Here is a 19,776-nt window from a genome sequence, read left to right as displayed (position 1 = left end):
AAGAAACCCTGTGAAGAGCTGGTGGGGTTCGTAGAATCCTAGATGTAGTCTTCAATGGAGTAGGACCGGAGACGTGAGATCCAAGTTATTGATTCTCCTGGCGTTAACCCAGTAGTGCAGCGACAGAGAGGGAATGCCCAGAAGTCAAAAAGGTAAGGTTTGAGTAGTGACAGAAAAGAAGTGTTCCAGGATCTGAAGCGTTCACGCTTTCCGGACCGTGGAGATCACAATGCGGAAGTGGATTGTTCGAGCCATTCTGCAGCATTCAGGAACTGTCTGTGCATGGTAAATGAGAGGATCAGCGTCTGAGATCGGGAACTGATAAGCTTTCCGATGGAGGAACCTCGATTGATGGAGCGTGGCAAAACTCCTAAGAGAGTAGCAATGCGACGAGTACTGTATCCGCCTTCCGGATATACTGAACCAGAAGTGGGCGTGGTCTCCAGCACAATGTTCGTGACGTGATCTACTAGACTGGTACATGAAGCAACACGTGACTCCATCTTGGATTTGCAACCTCTGGAGTCATTAATGTCCCGAATCAGATTAAAACTGGAAAGATTTGTCACAAAAATCTAAAGACGGTTTGCAGTGGAGCTCCACGCTTGCTTCCCTAAATTTACATCCTCTGAATGGCCAATGTTAGATCAGTGTGATGAGTGATTAATTTCTCCTCTCACATTTCAGATATCTCTAAAAAGTCTAAATATCAGCTACACCTCCTGAGAGATACCCTACATTTTCTCACTTTCCCCCAAAGACTCACTGTCTCCAGAGATCTGGTTCTCTCCAGGCTGGACTATTACATCAGCCTCTTCCTGAACCTCTCTTCTTCTGCTCTGTGCCCTCTGCAACACATCCGGAACAGAACTGCAAGACATATCCTTGGACTTAAGTCCAGGGACTGCATCTCTCCGGCACTGAAACCCCTTCACTGGTTCCACGTGGTTGTAAGGATCAAATTCAAGACCCTTTGCATTGTTCACAAGGCTTTCTGGGGGCTGGGACCCACCTACCTGAAACTATGTCTACCTAAATACTGTCCCTCACAAGCCCTATGCTCATCTACCTCTAAACATCTGCGAGTGAGCCGATTCTCCAAGCAGAGATTTGGAGGGAGATCCTTATGCTCAGCAAGTGCCTCCCTCTGGAATAACCTCCCTGCCACCCTCTGTCTTGAGCCAGATCTCCTTAAATTTGGGAAACTTCTCAAGACCTTCCTCTTCTCCTCTTCCTTCTCTCTCACTCTACCCTGCTAACTTAGTTCTCTGCTTTTTGCATCTCTCCCTCCTCCTCCATACAGCATGCTAACTTGCTGCTGGGTGTACCTCAGAGTCTCACTGATTCCCGGTAACCCCACCAGTCCTCCCTCACACTTGCCTCAGGGGCCCTACACCCTATCCCACTCAATGCACTTGAGGAACCCAAGAGAGAGGCTCTCTCTGCACTTACCCCAGTCTCAACCGGCCGGATGCACTTGATCCTTCCCCTCACTGTGACCCTCCATGCACTTGCTCGATCTGTCCGCACTGCGCAGAAGATCGTACGTCTGTTCTCTCTTTTCTTCACCCCTTATTGCACTGTCTAAATCTGCAGAGTTGCCATCAGGCCTATTTGCTGTCCCCCAATCTTAAATGTACTTTTTACGCACTTACTCTGCCTGTGCAGGATATTATCGTCTCAGAATTTGAAGGGCTCTTTGTGACAGTTTTTTCCCCTTGCTCCCACCATCCTTGAACGCTTTGAAACACTTGTTTGTGTATAGGGGTTATTTAAATAAACAATACCATACCATACCAGTGTTGATAACCACTACACATGGTTCCACAGCTCTAGTAAAACCATGATTGACCTTATCTTTGTTTACCCTGAAATGCTTGAGATCTGCAATTTCTCAATTAACCCACCCGCATGGAGCGACCACTGTATCTTGAGCCAATTTAAACTTACCATTTACACTCTTCGATAATAACATCATAGGCCTCACTGAGTTGAAAGTCTCTGCTCGGGGCAACGCCGTTCATAGAACTGCTTTGAACGTAGGCAGGTTAACTTAGGATTTTAGAGATTTGATGGCCGGCTCAACGCTTGAATGGAAGATTCAAGTGTTTAATGTGGGGAATTTTGAAGGAACCATTGATGCCCTTATTTCTGGTGCAATGCATAATCTTAACCAACTTCGGAACTCTGATCGTAAGAAGCACCTACACGCCTAGGATGAGCATCTGGCCCAGACAAAAATCCACAGATGAGGTCCGCTGTAAGGTTAATAAAGAGTCATCTAATTTCACATGAAGAGAAATTGGCCAAGTGCAAATGAATAAAACAAAACTGTAGCACATACTGTAAACATCAACATGCGATCTTGCTTCAACGAGATTCTGAATCGATATTGAGAGCTTTATCCAAAAAAGATGTGGGCATGTTTTGGTCTCTAATTAATGGCCAAGCCCTGTCCACATGTACTGCTCAGTTAAATGCAAATGATGAGTTAACTTAATCTAACCATGTGATTGTTAAAGATCTGCCCATTAAAATCAATGCAAATATGGTGTTCGACCTGATAACTCTATGCAAACTCGCGAGCGGCTGGGCCCAGCGGTCTGTCAAATTCAATTCTAAAAGATGACCAGAGAAACTCAGCAAATACCCTGGCCATCTTATTCGAGAGTGTTATCTTGACAAAAACATAACCTGCAACGTGGCAAATTGCCTTACGTGTCCTCATATTTAAAAAAAGATCTAAGGTCTGAACCTATGAATTATAGACCAGTTTCATTGTTGGACGCTGATAGTACTATTTTTTCATCTATTTTACTTCAGCATTTGGAGAAATGGGCTGTTGATACAGCCAGGCTATCTAAATTTCAGACTCGCTTTCACAAGGCACACTCTACATCTCTAAATGACCTTGTGCTCAGGTCCATCCAAAAAACCACTTGGGCTACTGCTGATACCTGCACGTACATAGCCTCCATCGATCTATTATCAGCTTTTGATTGTGTTTATCGTGTCAGACTGTGGGGAAAGTTGAAAAACTGGGGGATTCCTAGCGGCTTGCTGGATCTTATTATAGGTCTCCATGAGAATTCATCAGTCACGGTTAGGCTGAACAGAGATGGGGCTATGTCCCGTTGTATTCCGACCATGTCTGGCCTTAGACAGGGCTGTTTCTTCGCCGCATGTCTGTTCAACCTCTACGTGTCCACCGTGAATTACTATTTGAGTCCGGCTGCCTTAATAGCACCTAGGGTGGGTACCCAAATGGTATCTTGGCTCACATATGCGGATGACTTCCTACTTTTCGATAAATCACGATTAGGGCTAAAAAGACTTAAGTCCTTTTCTGCGCATATTCAAGCGATAATGGCCTCAGGATCAATCTGAAGAAAACCACGATTTTAGTCATATCAAGAAGTATAAGAAGGAGGTACCAGATGTGGTCTTGGGCGAACACTGTGAATGCCTCAGCCTCCTGTATAACATATCTTGGCTATATGGTATCTGCTGCGCCAGGTTTTAGTAATGGGGGGCACATGCTAAATTAAAAGGCAACTGTGTTGCTTTCACAAGCCCTGTTGCTAAATCGAAAATGTGAATTCTTTTCTATCATGCCAGTCTTGAAATTCTATGTAGGAAAGGTGGTTCCTAAGATAATCTACGGACAAGAACAATTATTTGACGTAGCCTTGAATTGCTTGGATTTGAGGGAAGCGAGTTTTGGAGGTACCTACCTGTGTCCCCTTAGCTGCAATAAGGTTTGAATTGAGCCTTATTTCTATTCATGTCCGAGTGGAGTGGAGTCTCTTGACCCTGCTTAGGAAATGACTGTTGCCAATACGTGATTCCCTATATGTGAACGTGCTGGAGTCTATGAAACTGATTTCTACTGGGAAAAGTACAAATTATGTCAAAGCAAATAGAAACCATTGTGGTAGAATTTTACAAAAAATAAACATGAACTCGGATACCTTAATTCGAAATCTGGTCAAGCTAAAAAATTAATTAAACGATCATGACTGGATTGAGACGCATGAAAAATTACTTGGTTATACATCCATGTCGATTTCTCTCATGAAGACAAAAAGAGGGGTGAAATTACACCATGGGCCTCATTCCGAGTATGGCGGTAAGGGATAGCGGCCACCGCTAACGAGACCGGTGGCGGTAATCCCTTACCGCCATATTCCGAGGTTCCCTTTGCGCCCTCGCCCTTAACGCCTGCTTTGAGCAGGTGTTAAAGTCGAGGGCGCAAAGGGGCCTGCAAGCCAATAACGGTGACCGTAATGAACGGTCACCGTTATTTGCATCTTCCCCATTCCCATTGAGCCCTATGGGGGCTCATTTGGGAATGGGGAAGAGTCTTGGTGAATGGGGAATTACCGCCCGCCAACCTTGGAATGGGGCGGTAATTCCGCCATCCACCAAGGCGCTGCCGGTCCGGGTACGGCGTCAACCAAGGCGTTAATAGCGCCATTGGTTAGCGCCGTACTCGGAATGAGGCCCCATATCTCGTTATTTTTCCTGATGGACATCCCAGGAATTTATTCTTAAATTTCTAATAGAATTTATTGTTAACCAATGAAATTCTCTTACGGCGTGGTCTTATTATACCTGAAGATTCAGGGTGCAAATTTTTATGATCTCAGAGGCAGTGTTGAAGCCACTAGACATCTACTCTCGTTTTGTAATCAGGTAAATGAAAAAAGGTCTTGTTACTTTGGCAAAATGTTTCCCGTTAATCAGTGGGTTTAAGAGACGCATATCTGGCACAGATGTTTATGTGGTAGAATTACCTCGGATACTTTAGCAGTTGCAGCTTTTTTTAAATCCTTCGAACTAAGTGAAAGAAAGTCAAATACTTCTGATCTGCCGGTCCTGGCTGACAAGTAGTAAGTGGCTTGCAGGTACCATGTACTATTTGTACTTATATTGTCCTATGACGCTTGGAGGTGTTAGTATGTCTAAATCACGTCTTGTTAATTTAATAACCTAGATTGTTTTGAATTTCACATGTTTTGTGATTTTTTTGTTGATTGAGTTATCATGAATTTTCATTTTACTGTCAATATTTACCGCTTTTAATTGCTTTGTATTATTTTATGAGACTGACTTGGTATATTTATTTTTTGTACTTTTAATGTGAACGATTTTGTAAAGGTTATTTTAACCACATACAATTAAAAAAAATAATAATAACGTATCGCAATATCAAGAAAGGTTCTCTTTCCTTGGCTTTTGTTAATTTAAGGCAATCGTGTTTGCCTCTATAGACCCTTCAAAATTGTAAGTATCTGTCTATCCAACGGCCATGGATGTCCAGTAATGGAGACCTCGTGGCTGCCCCATATAGGACATGTTCATGGTCACCAAGGTACCTTTGTGTGGTTGGCAGCGGAGGAGACATAAGTGGTTAAAGTTACTAAAGGTTTTAGACGTGAGTGTCCCTCTGCTCAACCCAATTTTGTTACATGTAAATGGTCCTTTGCTAGGGTGCAATGGATTGACAGTGCGCCTCGTTAGGGAGAATGCTGTGTTACTCTCATCTGAAGCAACCCCCCTTCTCGAGATCTTTCAGTGGTGCTAATGAACTCAGCCAAGAGCATTGGGCTGCTCTGTGTAATGTAATTGGGCAACACTATCCCAAATAGAGTAAAGAAAACACATGCTCGCCCCCTAAAATGTGTTTCCATTAGAAAATGCAGTGCTGCATTCTGTGATCCATGCTATTGGGCGGGGTGTATTATGCAGATACCATGGCAGTAGTCCTGTATGGCACAGGGACGTGGGTGGGGGGGGGGTGCATACATTGCCCCTGCAGTCAGGTGGATAGGGAGTTTCAGAAGACCCTTATTGCGCTGGCTAGGAACATGCGCATGCAAGTAACTCCACTTAGGCTGCTGCTGGTTGTGCTAAGAGGAGCTTGGCATCTACCAGTTCACCTTATTCAAGTCCCTCTTATTCTTGCTGTCGATGCAGTTCCACCCTGGGCGGTTTAATTGTCTGGCTTTATTGCTCGATGTGCAGTTAACTGTTGTAGCAGCCTAGCAGGGTCCTTTGCAAGGGTTTGGTATGTAATATTATTGAGCTGTGAAATTTGATAGCTCAAAGTTTGGCAGTGGCCTAAACTCCTGTTTAGTTCAATGTTCTGGTCATCTTATGATGACGTGTTAATTCAGGTTTTATTGACGCCAGGCTCACAGATACCAAAGTCGTACAGGCAGGTATTTCTGCAACACAGTAGTATCAAAAACTCTGGGAATGAGAGACCCACCTCGCTGGGACACTACATCAAGTCCTAACCAAACTATTAAATACAGAGGAGCTCATTCATTTTTATCAGGGGCACAACGTTAATGGAAGGCATAAATGCCTTGCGTAAGCCTTTTACGACTTGCATTAAAGTCATGCCCCATTTTCAGGGGTAGAACACAACTCGTGTTTCCGCCGCCTCCAGGGCCGGACTGGGAACCAAAAGTGGCCCTGGAAAATGTTTTCAAAGTGGCCCCATATTTCGCCCAATCCTTCAAACAGGGGATTGCAAGTATCCCCCAAGAAAGTCTTGAATAAAATTAGTCAAAATTAGTGCATTTAAAGCATGTTTTAAACATACAGAGCTTAAAAAGTAATGTTTTAAATAAGTTCATGATCTCCCAAAGTAGATCTTCAATGATAGAGGGACCTGGAACGTTCCATATTTTGCAGATGAGAAAAACGAATTCAGCCGTTTTTAAAGATGCCCAAACAACATGCATCCCTAATCCATTCCCTAATCTATTTCACCCTATCCCGTGCTGGGAAGGGCACACAGATAAAAACATTCAGAAACGAGCATTGGCAATGCCAAGAGTTTTGGCTTTTGTGTAGGCATGGTAAAGGCATTTTGCCAGGCACTGCCACAGTGGTATTAACTGTCCATTGATGGTAGCAGCTGCAAAGTGGTGTGAGTACCTGGGTATACAATAGCAGTGCCTGCTGAATGCCTAATATTGATACACAAGCTTAAACTGTTGGCTTTGCCAATGCTTGTTTTAAAACAGGACTTCAGTGAGGGACAGACATAGCGCTTATACATGGAATGCCTCCTGTCCTTCCACTGGACTCTTTCGCAGCCTCTGCCAATCTCTATCTCTTTCTATTCTATCTCTTTCCATTCACCTCTCTGGACCAACTCACTCTGCAGGGGCACACTCTGGAAGAGAAAAAGATTGTCAGGGAGAAGGAGGTGGATAAGAGATAAATGTTTAGAGAGAGGAGTGAGCATAAGAGGAGTGAGAGAATTCAAGAGAGAGGAAAGTGAGCAGGTGGAACATAAAAACAATGTGCGAGAGAGAGAACAGGAAAGAGGAAAAGGGCTGACAATAAGGAGAATTGAAGCCTGCCTACTACACTAAGGAGGTTGTAGGTAGCCCAGAGAATTAAGCAATAAGGCGCGGGGTGGCCCCCAGCGTTCTACTTCTTGCAGGGATTGTTTGATGTGCTGCTGAATGTTCATTTCTCCTCCAGAGGCTCCTTTCTTCCTTCACAGCAACCTGCAGGTTACCCCACCGCTCCAGCTGCAGTGCCCTGGCAGCATGCCACTCTAAAAATGTGAGCAATAATATTTGCCCTTGACGTTAGTAATAGATCCACATCATTTAAGTGCTGACATAATGCATTTAAGTGACAGGGATCTATTCATTTGTTGCTAGCAGTTGACGAATGGTGAGTTGTATTAGCTTTTTTCAAGGGTATGGCATGTCCACAGCACAATCACAAAGACCCAAAAGTGCTGCCATCAAATACTAGATGCAGCCTCATATGGCTAGGAACTGCCATCTTATAACAGGCTGAGCCTGGGTTGCCTGGGTGCTGCCAAGAACACAGCATTGTATGCCAGGTATGTACATGAAACAGGGTGCAGCATCAGAGTGCACCAATAAATACACTGCCACTAGCGCTAAGAGAGATATTGGGGAAATTGCAGTAATAATGGGGAGGGAGAAAAGTAATGTGTAGAGAAAATAGTCTGTTGGACAGGTTTCAGCCTCTTAATGGATTAGCAAAACCCTTACAAGTTTACTGTTTTCGCAGCAGGGAGGTGGCTGGGCAAATGTAGCTCGGAAGGTTGTTCCATAAGGCAGGGGCTGCCGCTGAGCACCCTATGCCTCCCCAGCACCCTATGCCTCCCCAGCACGGCTATCGGGAGAATTTAGGGACAGTGCATCAGTCAGATGGTACCCTGTGCCTAGGTGTTGCACATGCATGACAGATCGATTGCTTGTGCTTTGACAAAATGCGTATGTGGCTTTTTCAGGCTGCCATGTGTTAATATACTGGGCGGGGCAATCAAGGCTATGCCAGGTGTTGCACTCCAGCTATTATGGCAAGTATTGAAACGCAGCTTTTATACCGGCTAAGGATCAAGTCCTGCATAACTGCACTCATAGGCAAACACTCCAGCTTCTGGGGGTATCTAAAGTGCAGCTAGTGTGGCATAGGTGAACTTTAATAGGGGAACTAAATATATCCTATTACTTTGTATTATTATGATGAGCTGCCCGTTGCCTTCAGACCAGGTGTGTGAGTAGCCCATCCGTGCAGAACTACAAGTCCCACAATGCAATGCTAACAACATACAGACCTGTGTGAACCATGTGCGTCTCATTGTGCTGCAGCACGGAGCAGTAAAAAAGAAAAAAAAGACAGACACATGAACATTCCTGCTGAAAGACAGAGAATGCCGATTCTGCATCAGGGTAGCTGTCATTATGCTGTGCACTTTCATACCATATGTACACATGACTGTGTGAAGGCGTCACTCAGGCTTGTTGAGCGCCCTCATGAGGGCCGGCGCCAGCGTGCGCAGTCCTCTTCAAACACATGTGAGAGGCGCTGGCTTGGCCCCCTTTTCGCGCCGCTAATTCACCTCACCGTGAATGCTCTGGGCAGAGAGCGGCCTTCCTTCATTCACACCAAGTGCCCCGGCCTGCTCCATCGGCAGGAGCCCATTGCAGGCAGGCAAACAGATACGGAGGTTTGCTGCTGCCTTATGTAGACCCCCGGATTACATGATGCAGCTGCATGATCCATGTTACATGTTAACTGTATCATGCAGCTGCATCATGTAGTACAGGTCTAAGGGCAGATATTCGTATTGGCACACATTTAAAGACGAATCGCACCTGAATTGTCAGCACCTGGACTCAGTTGTGGAGCACTCAGCAGCACTGAGGTGGACACTGGCAGCCCAGGGTGTGCAGCCTGCACTGTCTCCCACCACCAAGTCAGCTGCTCCCTCAATTATCTCGTTTTCACCTACCTTAGTGGTTGTGGCGTTGAGTCGTCGGAAGGCACAGGCAGCTGCCTGGCTGTGGCCTGTGGCTGACTGGCTGGCTGCTGCCCTGCCAGTGCACTTTAGCTGCCCAGCTGCAATCTGTGTGTAGCAGCAGGCAGGGCACGTGCAGTTCCCAGGAGCTCATCATCCTGCGCAGATACAAGCTTCTGGGAAAGAAAATAAATGTGGCAGCACCACGTGCCTCGGTCGGTGGTGGCAGTAGCCAATTCAATGTGAATCATCCAAGCGGATCACGCGATGCATGTGATCGTTGCTCCTCTAATGCGGTATCCTTCCGCACCTTTCCAAAGAGGCCCTATGCCCAGAGGCCCACCGGGGGATGTCCCGGTGTCCCGGTGGGGCAGTCCAGCCCTGGCCGCCTCCCTTTCTCTCCGCCATACAAATGCCCCAGCATTTGCGCCGGTATGCATTTTCATGCAACACAAATGCTGGGTATCCCAATGGAGCCAGCTGACTTTACGTACCAGCATGAAGCAGGTGGACTCTATAAGGATCCATTGTACATGTTTACAATTACAATTAAACGTGTGTGCCACCCTTTGCCTTTCACATTTGCACTCCACAATGCAAATGACCAAATGTTGGCCTAAAGGAACCGCCTACGTGCATGTCTACATGTAACAGCTCCCGGCTGCCAAATTACGCCATGGTGCAGCATGAGCTCTATAGTCTGTCTCCGCTTCCATTGGCATCCCAAGAGGAACTCTAGAAAGGAAATCCAAAAGACAGATGTATTTGTGCACGTAATGTGCCATTTTGGGAATTAATGACCCCTTTATTATTCCCCCAGTTCCCATCCAAATCTATGATGGTGCTTGCCGTTAATTAGAAAGGAGAATTGAGAACTGCAATGCAGTTGTGTCACTCCACAATGCCCAGAGATCTCTGCAGTTTTGTGCACTACTCAGGCATACTTGGAGGTCTTGGGGGGCCTTGGAAGCAGCATTGAAGTACACTTGCATCTTGCAATGGAGGATTTGCGCATATAGAGAAAATATGGTAATTCCATAGAACAGGGGAAAAAGCTGAGGTGAAAACACACTGTAACTAATATGTGAGGTGGATGTTATAGATGGCTCAGCTTTGGTGCTTCCATAATCGAGATGCCGGGATGCCAGCGCGCATCTGAATGCAGTTGCTGTATAGGAAGGGGAAAACAGGAATTTCTTTGTTGTCCATTCATTGAGTGCTCTCTGCAGGGATCAAGTGATTTATATTCGGTGGGAAGACTAAGGAGCTCATGTTGCTCCATGCTGTAATTTGGCAGCTGGGAGCCGTCACATTTAGAAATACATGTAGCCAGTTCCATGCCGCTAAATTAGGGTTATTTGCACTGCACAGTGCAAACGTGCAGGGCAAAAGATGGCATAGAAGTGTGTACACCGCCTTTTGCCCTGCACATTAGCAGTCCGCTGTGCAAATGAGCAGATACTGTCTACCCTGCTTGCATGGTAGGCAGCATTTACAATTACAATTAAACACTGCCTGCCATGCGCACCTTGTAGGCAGCATTTAATTGTAATTGTAAATGCTGGCTGCCATGCGCATATGGGAGGCAGCGTTTAATTATACACGCTGCCTGCCGTGACATCAGGGCCGGCAGTGTGAACAATGGATCCCCATGGAGTTTGCCTGATTTATGCTTGTGCTTAAAGCCATAGGGCTTAATAGGGATCCCCAGCAGTTGGTTCGGCATGAAAATACATGCTAGCGCAAATGCTGCAGCATTTGTATGGCGGAGACGAAAGGAGGCGGTGGACACGCAAATTGTGTTTCGGCCCTCCTCTCTGCCACATAAATGGACGAAAATGGGTTGTAATGTTAATGGAAGGCATACGAGCCTTGCAGAAGACTTTTACGCCTTCTATTAACTTTACTCCCCTGGTAAAAATGAACTCATCAGTGTTGATTTTTTATTCTACTACTGATTTTTATGTAATTATATAATAATAATACATTATGATGTGCACATAAAACATTTATATTGTCTTGTTTACGTAGTTGAAAGATTATGCCAGAAATCCACGTATTGAAGGCTCTGAAATGTAGGGTATTCAAAATGGTTAACCCCAAGCAATAACCAAGACAATGGTAAGCACTGTGTGTATGCGTGCATGTTCGCAGTTAGCAAAATCACCTTTATTCGGCAAGCTGTTTAGAAAAATTATGAGTCCCTTGTTATAACTGGACTTCTTGTTGCGTTGGCCTCAAGGCAATCTGAGATTCTGCTCAATTTACAAAGAGCAGTTTCACATTTCTCATAGCATGAGACATTTCTTTTAATAACTTTTCTAGTTTTAAATGAGCCCCTTGTTTCACACATTCTCAGTTGGTGTAGTACGTATAAAATGTTTATTCACAGAACTCTGCTTTATTTCATGTGCTGTTAAACGATGCATATTATATATAATGCACATCAGTAACACTTGTGATGAATCGTGGGCCCCCCTCCCCCGTGAGGCTAGGTAGATGAGCCCACTTTGCAACACACTCCCTGGAGCTCGAGGCAAGGGGGACCTCACTGTAGGGACAAGGACGCCTGCTCCTCTGAGGAACTCCCTAAATGATATCCTGAAATAGCCTCCTTGTGAATACCATATGGAGACTTATGAAGAGAGAACAATCATATGTTACTGTCAACAAGAAATAGTGCATGTCACTTTAAATGGGAAGCTCTTTTTAACTTGGATGAGGAGGGAGAGAGAGAAAAAAAATGTCAGCCAGGGAAGCCCCACAGCGACTTGGTACTTGAGAGGCGATGGAGACTATGAGACCAAGTATATTCCTTGTTTAATGCTTTTTGCTTCCTATTACCTCCTCCTTGTTCATTTGTGCGCATATCATGGACCTTTGTTTTATTTCGTTTTTACCCTTACTTTTGTAAAAGATTTAAAAACACCAAAATACTCTTCCCACAGCCTTAAAGTTATGCTTGTTTTACCAGGCCTTTTACTAAGTGATCAATTTGTTTCCCCTACCTTGCCTTTTACCAAATGAACATTTTTTTAAAAACTGTTCCCTTTTGTGTTCCCGCTTGTTTGTTGGAAACCTAAAAAACCGTTGAACCAGACAATAGCTGTTATGCTTTAGTCACCTTCCTTTGTGTGTCTGGGAATCTATTCCATTGCCTCTGCCAGTCTAGTATGAATTAATGTGTCCTAGTCAGTCACTTAACTTTATTGTTTTTGTCTAGTTTGAGCCCTTCCATAGAGGAAAATTGAAATCATGAAGCAGCAATGGGTGTTTCATTTAATGGGTAAAGTGGGATCACTTCTCAAGAGCATGGATGTTAATTGCCACTGCCAGGTTGTGGAGGAGAATGGTTTGTCTCTTATAGTTGTAAGGGTAGCTGACAGATGCCCACAGAGAAACAGGTGTTGCTTAGGAAGGGGATAGGAAGCAGAGCCAAGCTAGTATGATTTGCCACTTCCACAAGAGAAGGTAGAGGTGACGTAGGCCGAGCTGAGGAGTTGGCTCTGCACAGCAGGTATCTGGGTAGTACTGGGAGGCTGTCGGGTGCCTTAATGGCAGAGAAGGGCCTTGTACTGTAGCTGCAGATACCCCGCAGAACTTGCTGGAAAATACCATGATCAACTCTGGAGTTGGAGTGATGGTGGTAACTCTGCAGGGATTGGGTACGTCAGAGGTGTTCGATGAACATGGCACTACAGAGAAGGACAAGAAGGGGGTGCAGATGGTGGTGTTGCAGGAGCTAAAGAACAACAGGTGGAGAAGACTGAGATGGTTCCCCAGCAGATGGCTCTGGAGGGGTAATTGACTGAGGCCACTGCACTTTTGCCTGCCCTTGCATATGGGACAAGAAAGGCATGATACATGCCTACACATGATAGTGTCTACCTCATCAGACGCCTGGGACGACTTTCGACTGACAAAGGGGAGGAAGCGAGTCAAGTGAAGTATGTAATAGAAACATTGCGTCTCGGGAACCAGGGCCTGTGAATCACTTCCGCTTCCTGTGACCCGTCTTTCGCATCTACCTCCAGCGATGAGGATGACAATGTGGCGATGTCCGTAGGTTCCTCACAGCCTACACTTGCCCATCAGCGGACACACCAGCACAAGCAGCCCTTTGAACCTGCCCAAGGAGAGTGTTATATAGTGGCTATATGGATGAATGTGTGGTTTGTTGTGAAAGGCTTGCCATTTAATCTTGAAGGCTTTTCTAATGCATGAAAACTGAAAAGCCCAGATTATTCCATGACCCAATTTGCTTGGGAATTCTAGCAGTGTAACATATATGCACTCTGGGAACATGTCTTTCAAGGTGGGAATCCCACAAAGTTCACAAACCGCACAATAGTACAACATAATGTATATGCAGGCATTCAGAGACACCAATGCCTCTGTTGTAGGCAATCATCACTCTCACCCATTGGAGCATTTTGATTCATGCACATAGAGTTGATTTAACCAGATTGAAGCAGAGGATATTGGTGTTGCAGGTGCTTAGAATCACTGAATGCAGATGCTGTGGACACACGTCCAGTTTTTCCACCTTAGCACTGGTTGGGAAAACAAAGTACGCACAATGAATTTTGAAAGTGTGGCAAGAGACAGCAAGTTTCATTTTTTTGCAATGCAATACAATAACCTGAAGCACGGCCCTGTCTAAAATTAAAAGAAACAATGAGCCCAATGCACAAATAAGTGTCTTTATGCACTTTCTAGAGATGCCATTGGGCCCTTTATCAAATAACCTAATTTATCATAGGAGAAGGATAGTCGCTGGGAAGAGGCATTCTCTCGCTTCAGGGTGCAAACGCCTGCCTGTCCATCATTAGTACCACGTAACTTAGTCCTCCTTCAAAGTCCGATCCTGGAGGTAACCTTGAAGGCTACCTGACGCCTTCTTTGTCTAATGGCTTTCTGGGCTTTTCCATCTGCACATGCTAGGCCTGCCTTTATCCTGCACATTTTTGCCATTGTCCATCTGCACCAGTTATGGGCGCCAAGGCCTACATAGCAAAGTTAGCATCTATTCACAGTCTCAGCAGTCCTAGTGGCACTGGCCTCCTAATAGTCTTTCAAGCTACTGCCATCTTTTACGCTTACTGCTCATCGCCAAGAGTCATACTAGTACAGAAAATAAGGTTGTATTTCCCTACAGGCACCATTTCTGTTCTTCTTGCACAGCAATATTTATTCAAAATAATCATTCATGCTAGACATTTATTTTCATCATGGCATCAATCTCTTTATCAATTTCATGAACATCTGCATTCTGAATATGATAATGGAATATTTTATTCAATTAATCAAGCTTTATGTCGGGCCTAGTGTCAAACTCAAGACTTGAATATTCCACTGGTTATGGAGAGCTGGAAGCCTTATGACGTGTCTTCAGTGTTGTCTTCTTCTTCTTTTTTGTAGTTGTGTGCCTTTCCTTGTGGAGAAAGGGCCTATAACGGATGGAAGCCATTCTGATCACCCAATAAATTGACCGGCCAAAGGATCCCCCTCCGGAACAGCCAGAGAATGGGGAAAAAGCCAGCAAAGGCCAAAAAAAACCTAGATGATTCGGTAACAAGGATAAGTCCTTAGCAAATCCAGAGGAAAGTGTCGATGAGGAATCCAAGGAATCCAGCGAGAGAGTAATACACGATTAGGCAGGAGGCAGAGGCAAAAGCGGAGACGGGAAGGGGGATATTGTCAGAAAATGAGCTGCAGAGTAGTCCAAGAAGGAAACTAAGGGGAGGCATGGAGAGAACATGGAAGGGAAAGAGAACAGGAGAGATGCCGGGAGGATAGCTCAGCAGCAACGTGTTTGCCTTGGAAGCAAAACGACACGAAGCAACACAGGTTCGATCCCCGGGTCTGCACTTAGAAACCTCCTGGGTATTTAAGCGCGTTATAAATATGCAACTAAGAAAAGAAATAAAAGACAATTACGCAACAAAAAAAAAACAATTCCTGTAACAGCACCTCGATGCCCATGGGCTGTGTGAGCGCTTTAAAAAAATGCAAAAATAAAAATATGCGCCCGTGAGGGTGACCCCAGCAGGAGGAAGGCGCCAAAGTGAGAGCGGGAAAAAGGCAGAACTAGCAGTGTGCTAGCAAAGGAGAAAAAACTGCAAGCGTATGACCCACAAAGAAAGGCAGGGTTGCAACGCGGCAAACGCCGGTTGTGAAAGACAGATAAGCAGCTGAGAGCGCCCATATTGGAAAAAGACTAAACCGCCACCAACCAACAGAAGGAAAACGTGGCGGTGCGTCAATGGCGGCATTGCAACGTATCTAATCTGGCAATGCTGAAGTCTTCCAGTCCTGACAGTACCTGGTTTACCGTTTTCCGAAAGGGGGAAGGGGCATTTTTTTAACCGATAGGGCATAACAGTTAACTGATAGTGCTCTTCTACAGTAGAAAATGCAGACCTCTCCTTGGCTTGATCAGTTAGGCCAACCTGCCAGTACCCTGCCGTGAGATCGAAGGTACTCATGAATGTGGCAGCACCTAATCTGATAATTAGCTAGTCTGCCCTCAGTATGTTGTGTGCATCTGTCTTGGTGACAGAATGAAGCCCTTTATAGACCACACAAAAGCAGACTTCAGTTTTCCTGCTACTGGACTTTTTGGGGACAGCAGGATTTTCAATCTCCAACATCTTGGAGACTTCCTCCTAGAAGGTGTCCTTGACCTTGTTGGACATCTGGTTAATCCTCCTTTTCACACGGCTTACTGTCTCCAGTATCAATTTCTTGGAAGCACCAATCAATCTTCCCATGAGTCAGTCAGAGCAGACCTGCAATTGCTGCTCGATAAGGTCAGAGGACTCTGTGAGCAACCAGTCTGGGTGGGCATTTGTCTCCTCCTCAGTCTCATCATCAGTGACCAGAGCCATCACTAATTCATCCTGGCTCTAATGGGGTTTCAACTAGTTAACATGGAAGACCTGATGTGTCTTCCTCAGGACCTTGGTATAAATGAGATAGTTAACCTCACTGAGTTTCTCCAGTACCACATAGGGCCAGTCCACCTATCGTGAAGGATGCTGGGCTTTATTGGTTGCATGATCCAGGCCATTTGGCCTGGCGTGTACTCAGTCATAATGGCTGTTTGGTCATTCAGTCCTTCATGAACTCTTGGATAGCCGTCAGGTTATGGGTGTTCCCTGTACTAGTTAATTCTAGACCAGAGGCCAAATATATTTTCTAGTATGTTGTGGGAAGGTGTTCTGGGATTTCCTTACCATCTTTTTTGCACCGGACTTGGAGGACCCCTGACTGGGTTGCCAAACAGGCACTCGAAGGAACTGAATTTAACACCTGTTCTGTGACACCTCCCAGCAGGAGAACAGCAGACATGGCAAGAAAATATAAAATAATATCCTCAGGGTCTCTTCCAAACCACCTATCATGCTCTTTAGGGTTTGGTTGAACTGCTCAATAAGCCGATTTGTGTGTGGGTGAAAGGCTGTAGAGAACTTTCAAGTTACTCCACACTCATCCCATATGGCCTTCATATTTGCGGACATGAAGATGGATCCCCTCTCAGAAATAACTTCCGTATACAATCCCACACAAGAGAATATCCCTATGAGGGCCTTCGCCACCACAGGGGATTTGATGTTCCTCAAAGGTACAGCCTACCAATACTGGGCAGCGTATACAGGAAACCATTCTCCCAGTACACCCTGAACATCCCAGGAGCTTCCCCTTGAACCTGTTTCTTTGCCTTGTCACGCAGATCTGCCAGAGTGGAACAGCCGTGCTGTGCTTGGCAAAATTCGGCCTGACTGGTACCTACAGCTGAGGACAAGTCACTCAGTTCTGGTAGACCCCTGAGGTCTGAAAATACTGTGTCCTCCATCCCATGTTTTGGCTCTATGCCTGTAGGCAAACCTGAGATACATGGAGTCTGGTGTCATCATAGTGGGCACCTCAGTGGCCACTAGGCCCTCTCTGGCAGGAGTAGGTGCCTCTGGATCTGTACTGGGTAGTACTGGTGGGCCGTCCCTCATAATTCCCAGCTGGAAGCCCCCTGGACACAGGGCTGCCAGGGCTGCTTGCTGTGTTGCTTTGTTGGCCCTAGATCTTGTGATCGTGGCAATTATTTCTTCATTGGGATTGTCATTCGTTAGCAGATAGTCCATCGGAATTGCTTCCTTGACAACAATACAGAGCTGAGAGGTTTCACCCCTCCAACTGAACTTCACAAAATCCCATAAATAGCGTGTTAGGAACACCGATGATCTGGTACTTTCGCACGCACCATCGTTGGACAGCAGTGATACTCACAGCTGTATCACAAATTGCTGGGCCTCTGCTCCCATGTATGAACATATGGTCCAAGAAAATCTCTGTATTAGCAGATGCACTACCCTTCCAACTTAAAACAGTAGGGTACATTCTGACACTGACAGCCATTGCCTAGTGGGGGTGCATCATCTCTGATGCCTACGCTTTCCTTCTCCTCCTCCCTCCTTCTGTTCCTCCTTCTCCTCGTCCATGAGGGTTTCACTAACTAGAGCCGGCTTGGGTCTACCCTTGCAGGCAGGATCTCCCTTGCTATGTCTCTGATCTCTGCACATAAGGCAGCTCTGTAGGGCTGTGAATGTGGGTGCCCAGTGCTAGGGGCACCCCCACTCTTTCTTTCTGTGGGAACAGAGGATGTATGCAACTGAAATTTACCCACACACCTTTGGGGACCTTTCTTAGCAGGAGGGAAAGCACCTTTGTCCTTGCTCTCCTTTTGTTTACTTTTATGTTGTCCCTTGTTATCTGATATAGATGTGGTTGGTTACCTGAGCCTTTTTGTGGTCTTGAATACTCACATACCTATCGACAGCCTCGGCCAGCTCTCTAGGTTCCGTGATTCTTTTGTCCACTAAATGCTAGTGTAACTCCATCTCACAGTTTTCAAGGATACTCTCACATGCAATCAAATTAAACATGCCCTCAAAAGTGTCAACTTTGTTACCTGTGACACATCCATTCATATATTTCAAGGATTCATGTGCAAACGCCTCAACGGTTTGACTCCCCTACATGTTCATCTCTTTAAAGCTCCTGAGGTATTGTTCAGATATTTTTCAGAACTTCCTGAGGATGGCAGCCTTCATCTTCTCATAAATGGACCCCTCCTCAGGAGCCAACTGGATCATGATATCAGTTCTGGCGGTCAGTAGATGACACATAAAGGCTGAAGCTAATAACTCCTCTTCCACCTCCTGGAGGCGGAGAGCTATCTACCACTTCTCAAACTAGTTGGAAATCTCCCTCCCCTTCTAATAAGGTGGATCTAAGTCCAGGGGAGGTGGTGCCTAGGCTTTCCTTGGGAATCACCACTGGAGGTTGTGATGATTCACCAGGTTTGTCACTTTTCCGCAAGGCAGAGCCCTTTTCCTTGAGGCTAAGGAGGTGCAGCTGCTACCCAATAGTCCCCCCTAGGGATGGCTAAATGCGGCAGGACCTCAAGGGGAGGAACTCCCCCTCTGGGGATGAGGACGACCACCTTGGTTACAACCCGTTGTACAACATGACACCCCCACATTCCTCAACCCCCCTCCATTTCAAACCAGGATATTAAGAGTAAACCAATGTATTTCTGTAGTGGCTGGGGTTTTGCGAAGACAGAAAATGCTAGGATGAAGAAGAGCACAGAAAACATGAGGAATACTGAATGTGCTAGTTCTGAGACGAGGTGGCTCACAGAAGGCATGAGAAACACCAAGAAACCATTGTCAGCAGGTGTTGATGTTACGCTGGGGCGGAGTAAGTCCTTAAAAGTGGACAGAGAAGAAGGACTCAGCGTCTTTGGCTTCCATCCTCATCAGAGAACCCAGGAGTTTCGAAATCTGCGCTTGACCCGAAGAGAGGGCTCTGCAGAGGACACCAGCGAGTGACTGAGGGAGTCAGTTGACAGGACCGAGCCAGTGGGAAGCAGGCGAGGCAGTGGCATGACCTCCAGGAGGAGGTGGGCCATTCAGTCCCCTAACGGTGCCATAGACTGCAAGGAGCCACAACACGCAGAGTTGCTGCAGAAGCAGTAACAAAACAGATGGCTGCAGGACATGGGAAGAAGACTGATCCTAGTCCCTGGAAAGACCGGCGCCAAGCAAGAAAGTCCCAGAAGGTAACGGGAAGCAGGGGCGAACCGGTAGGGCTGTGGGGGGAGTAGAGTGGTCTCTGCTTCACACTGGGGCAAGCATGAGATCTATCAGAGGGCTATCAACGGTCTGGAACACACAACAATGTGAAGAGTGCATCCGAGAAAATCTTCCTCGTACCAGTGGCAGAAATAAGCCCACTGACCAGCAGAGAAGGGTCTGGGTTCTGCAACAAGGATAAGAGTGCATCCGAGGACATCTTCCTCATATCAGTTGCCAAGATAAGTCCACTGACCACCAGAGTATGGTGTGGCAATGCAGCAGAAGAGAGGCAAGCATCTGAGGAAATCTTCCTATGGCCAGTGTGATTTG

At 45.9% G+C, this 19,776-nt stretch overlaps 1 protein-coding gene across 2 annotated transcripts in view; it reads left to right on the top strand.

The window, feature by feature from the left end:
* Positions 1 to 19,776, top strand: part of PDE8B (phosphodiesterase 8B) — a 1,197,077-nt gene that overhangs the window by 95,668 nt on the left and 1,081,633 nt on the right. The window lies entirely within an intron of this gene.

Source organism: Ambystoma mexicanum, chromosome 6p (genome assembly GCF_040938575.1).
Source record: "Ambystoma mexicanum isolate Mex_15411 chromosome 6p, UKY_AmexF1_1, whole genome shotgun sequence".
NCBI lineage: Eukaryota > Metazoa > Chordata > Amphibia > Caudata > Ambystomatidae > Ambystoma > Ambystoma mexicanum.
This window is presented reverse-complemented; position numbering and strand designations above follow the sequence as displayed.